The following is a 6,000-nucleotide window of genomic DNA, read 5'->3' on the forward strand; positions in this document are numbered from 1 at the left end:
TTTTTTTAGTTTGTACATCAAAGGACTGGTCTTTCTTTGAAAGAATCACGACAACTTCTTGTATGTCTAGATCCCATTTGAAACAGAATGAGTGACCCTTCGAGGGATACTGATATTAGTTTGTTTGGTCCCTTTAAGACTCTTTCATTGAAAATTTGACAGGAAGGTGGAAAAAGTCAATAAGAAAGGTATTTTGTTCTGAAAATTTGGAGTAAAACGGCTTACTTTGTGAAGATTTACTCTGAATTCGGCAGTCGTTTTACCTACTATAACGCAATCACTCTACATTGTACATTATAAACGTCCGGTAGAAACACTTCTTGTTCGCCATGTATAGCATAGTAAAGTGTAATATTACATTGTATCAAGGCAGTTACTAATATATCACTTAATTCGTCGGGCGTATATGTATTTTCCGTTCCGTATTTAAAGTTGTCCTATTCAATCTTACATGCAGGTTATGAAAACGAACGCAATTATTTTGACTTTGAGAACGACCCAAGTGGAAGGACAGACTTCTCGTCAATTGTTCTCAAGGAATGATCTGTTATTGAGGGCGCTATAAAAGATCTTTGATCGTTTTTGTATCAATCATATCGTCTTTCAAATTCACTGCGTTTAAGAATAAGTAGTTAGGATTTGACTGTATTTTCCTAACATGTTCATGTTCAATTTTCAGCCCGTAGCCTGTGCGGAACCAAAGGTTTACTAAGGAGGGGGTTGAAGCCGACTCCTATTGATTGGAAAACTGCCCACAGAGAAAAATAAAAAATGGACTGATTTGAAATGGTGTATTCTGTAAGTTATAAAGTGAGTGTATTATTAGGTTTACATACAATGGTGTGCTAATATTAGTCCTTTTTGTTCGTGTGGTGTTGAAGGGAGGGGAAGGGGAATGGGAAGGGGGAGGGGGTTAACCATTTCTGGTTCCCCGCCTGATAGCTGAACAAGTTTAATTGAGGAATACTTTATGAAATGAGAATTGATATATGACAATAAAAACAGAAGTATGCATGTTGTTGTTGTTGTTGCACCCATTGGGACTGCCAGGACCGTCATTTAACTTCCCCGTCCGATGGAAGAGTTTGCACCTCAGCAATATGTGACTACTTTCTCAAATACTGAGGGAGACGAAGGCACCCCTAAGTTTCACCATCAATGCAGTGCAGGTATATGGCGAAGGAAGTATTTTATTGAATTATGGCTGACTTGTAAGTAAAATAAATTTCGTCAAGAATTATAATTAATGATATAATAACATATGGTTGAATTCGTACTGTTCAAGTCAAAGCCTTTATGATGATATCATTAAATCGAATTAATGATATTGCGAGAATTGGAATAAATATGGCTGAAGTATTGATATGTACGCCATATTTTGGGCTATCATTAATTTAATTTAAGATAACTATTACTGAATTCATGAAATGTTCATAGAAAGTGATGATATTTTAGATAAGTCTTCTTAATAAAATATCAAGAATTGAATTCGCGATATCTCTAATTGAGTAAGTGAATATCAAAAATGAAAGTATAACATGAAGAAATTTCCTACAGACAATTTAGGATATACTTTTTGATAATATCATATTTATTGAAAATATTATGAAATATTTAAGAATATCATCAAATATTTTAATGATATCATTCATAATTACTGATATCAATAAGAATGAAAAACATTCAATATAAAGTAAAACGGCTTTACTTTTTGCAAAACATCAAGAGTGAGTATCATGCATGATCGATAGCGGATCAGGTAACCAACATTCTATTAACGCTTTGACATTGTATTATTTATCATCACGGATATTTCAAGAGAAACCAAAAGAGGAACTTGTAATCGCATCCGAGCTCTTATCTTTTACGGAAATTGAAAAAGGAAGAACTTAGCATATAATTGTCATATGATATCTATCTTTCAGTATTACAATAAGTTAAGGTCATTCCAACAGGTTTAGCATATGGCTCTGCCATTCACGCAGGTAATGTGTTGTGTGCTTCCATGTAGGGCCTTGTAACATTCATGTTATCCCGCAGTGGCGTGATCAGTGTTGGGAGGTGGAGGTGGGTTGGTTGGTTCCGCCGGGGGTTCTTACGTTCAGTCGGGAAATATATAGGTCACTGCTAACGGTATAAATCCCTTTACATCAAAACACACACATACCACAAACAGCGTAACCTTGCGTTCGAGCTCATTATAAACCTAATTCATATTCTAAATACATCTCAGAATGAACCATTTGACTTTTTAAGTTAAAGTTTCTTTTTCTGTGCATAACCCCAGATCTTATACATAGCTGTCGGCTTCAGTGACACACCTCTTTTTTTTTAAATAAAATCCTTTATTCTCCCACTGGCAGTACTATATATATTCGGCCGCTATCTAAATCAGTCGAGCGAATGCTGTCATTTGCACCCACTTTCTCTTCACACCTTTAATATGCACGACACTGTTTATCAGTTACGAAATCAACTTTTCATTTCGCACATTGAAATGAGGCTACTTTCTAAATCAGTTTAGGAAAGTAAGAGCTCATGCATGCAAACAGTTTTCGTGTCAATTACATCGGACGTTGAAATTAGTTGTTTAATTATGTAAGAAATAGTTTCACTTTTTATTCGAAACGTACCACAAATGCCACGATTAGCTGAAGTTAAGTGACTGTTACTTTCAGTTCACACTTTGGAATATCATTATTGCTTGTTTTTTTCCCGTCGATCTTTTAAACACAGAAGTTTCAATTTGAAAATATAAAAACAAATGAAAAATTGACTCTCTTCATATTTTGATAAAAGGTATACTTTCACATTTAGAATATCGCTAATTTATTTTCTATTCAATACCACTGTCCAAAGATGTTAGGATCAATCGTTTTGTCTTGATTTTTGCATACTTCTCTGTCCTTTGGGACGAGCGAGCGTTGTTCGCCTCGTAGTCCAACTGGTAATTCATCAGCAGGAGGTCTCGCACTGATCCACAATTAACATACTCTTGGTATATATAGTATGGGACTATAACATTATAAAGAAAAGCAACATTTTGATTTATCGTTTAATTTTAACGATAAACAAATACCATTATATTGTCTTCCTTTGTAATCATGGTCGGAGACAGGATTTTGAAAATCTTAGGTGAAGTCGGGTGAAGTTGGGTGAGGAGCTCATATCGTTGAAGAGAACATTACATTAAAGATTTAACATTATCAATTCTGGGGGCGTTAAAGCTTTCACTAGGTCTATAAGTACGTAAATATGTCTTCAACCAATGTTGTGTTTATACCTACTTTCAATTCCGACCCGCAAATACCAACGACCCGAGAAAACGAATCTCGATAAGCGGTGAAAATCCGCCTCAGTTTGATGTTGCCATGGTGAAACGAGACAGTATTATACTTAATTTAAGTAGCAAAGTTTTACACCATTCATTGCGTTGTATAAGTTGTCCAACATTAACTAAGCAATGCTTCATTCATTTTCAGAGACATCACCATTTCATTCCTAGGCAGAGTAATGTAACATCTGTAATCGTGCACCTGGCTTTTTGTTCTCTGACCTGAGTTCCCGGTCTCCGGAAGTCATGCGACGCAACCCCGTTCTGAATTAGTGCTTTCTCATGTTTGTGATTCCTGCGCCACACATGTTTGGCAAGTAGGTTTATTTTTAACTTTGTTTTTATAAAAACACTAATGCATGATCGGTAAATTCAGTGCGAAAGTTTATATAAGTAAAATCTCTCCGTACCACCTATAGTCTACAGTACATTAATGTATTGAATTGCTATAGCACGTAACAATATACTAAGAGGTTTACGCTTATATAACGTTGTTGTTGGTCTACTGTTAAACTTTTGCAGTATTAATTGACATTGATCAATTGCGCCGTGGACTTTGCAAAACTATTTTCGTACAAAAGGTTTATTGTGTAATAAACCTAACAGAAGTAAACTTCTCTTCATGTAGTGTGAACCACAAATTGTTACAACTGAATATCACTCAACGTTTTTTTAGCTAAGATATGAAATTACTTATAGTGACACCCATGAATACCAGGAAGACATTAATGACATATCTATTCGAAACGTTAGATTAGCAATGTTCATGATGATTGTAACAGAAGTGCGCATTTAGAATCATGAAAATATGCCCATACTTATACAGAAATACGAATTTTAAGTGTGATGTTCGCCGCACCTAACAGTTTCCATGTCTCCACCTGTTTTAGGATTGGGATGTTAATAAGTATTGTAAACTTTGCAGCGTGCGTTATAAGGAAACGAACTTGGAAATGTAGTTCAGGCGATGTTTCCACGTTTGTTTCCTGTTGTACTAATCGAAATTTGTTTGACTTACTCTGCTTTTAAATGATTCATGTAAAGGACAAATCACGCAATTTCATTTGTTGTTGATGCGGCCGTCCTAGCTCTTCAGAAAACGCAACTAGCGTAAATAACAAGTCCAGGTTTATACAAATTACATTTTTAAGCAATAGTGAAAGTAACAAGGAAGGAAGCATCAGAACAAGAGAATGTCACACAATTACCCGGCAGCATAGTAACTCACTAGACGCTGTGCTACTGACTTGACTTGACGAAGAAGTACATTGTACAACGTAGCCAGAATTTCCTAGTGTGCAGTGTAATGTAGTTATAACTAATTACCCTTCAAGTGATAGTGTGCGATATAGTGTATTGTAGCTTTAACTAACTTAATCTTCAAGTGTATATTATGTGTGCTCTAGTGTATTGTAGCTATAACTAACTTAATCTTCAAGTGTATATGATATGTGCTCTAATGTATTGTAGTTATATCTAATGAACTTTTAAGTATATATAGTGTGTGTCATAGTGTAATGTAGTTATAACTAAGTAACCATCTAGTGTATATAGTGTGCGGTATAGTGTATTGTAGCTATAACTAACTTAATCTTCAAATGTATATGATGTGTGCTCTAGTGTATTGTAGTTATATCTAATGAACTTTTAAGTATATATGGTGTGTTTCATAGTGTATTGTAGTTATAACTAAGTAACCATCAAGTGTATATGATGTATGTTTTAGTCCATTTCAGTTATACCTAATTAGCCTTCAAGTGTATATGATGTGTGTTCTTATGTATTGCAATTATAACTTACTGTGTGTTATAGTGATTTGTTGTTATAACTAAGTACCATCGAGTATATATTGTGTGTATTATAGTGTATTGCAGAACAAAGAACGACGTTGGCACCATGACCAGGTTACCTCTGAAATCGCGTTCACTTGCTTTTTCAGACGTGAAATGAATCATTCTATTTTTGTTAATTGGCAGGAATAATTCACGATGCTCGAGCACAGGCATTTCCACGATCATCAATGGAATGCAATCACCGGGTCCATCGGCTCAAACAACTGAATATCCCAAAGCCATCACAGAGCGCCTGCAATATTAGAATTTATAATCCTTAATTTATTAGATCTGTGAAGGATCTAAAAGTTTAGCATCATCTTATTTTGTCGATCCTAAAGGATTAGCAAAGCACTAACGATCGTTGATGGTTTACTGAAAGAGAGAGCAGAAGCTGCTTGTGATTCAATATGGAGAGTATTTGGTTCACATTCTTATTGATTTTCTTCGTTTCTGGTTCACGTGGATCTAAAGACCCAATAGTTGTCAGACTTGTTGAAAGAGATTCTGTGATCTTGAAATGTAATGGATCTGCGACAAGAGGAAACAAATGGTTTATTGACGATCGAGTCATCTTTGCAAATGAAATAATTTTTGATTCTTTAGCGGGTGTCAGCTTATCGAATGACTACTCATTGTCAATATCAGACGTTACATTCAATCACCAAGGATTGTATAAATGCTATCGTAACAATATCCATGTTGTGAGCTACCAAGTGACAATAGTAGGTAAGTAATGTAACAATATTTGTACTGCCATGTTTTAAATATATATATATATATATATATATATATATATATATATATATATATATATATATATATATATATGAA

This window comes from Apostichopus japonicus, chromosome 16 (assembly GCF_037975245.1).
Source record: "Apostichopus japonicus isolate 1M-3 chromosome 16, ASM3797524v1, whole genome shotgun sequence".
NCBI lineage: Eukaryota > Metazoa > Echinodermata > Holothuroidea > Aspidochirotida > Stichopodidae > Apostichopus > Apostichopus japonicus.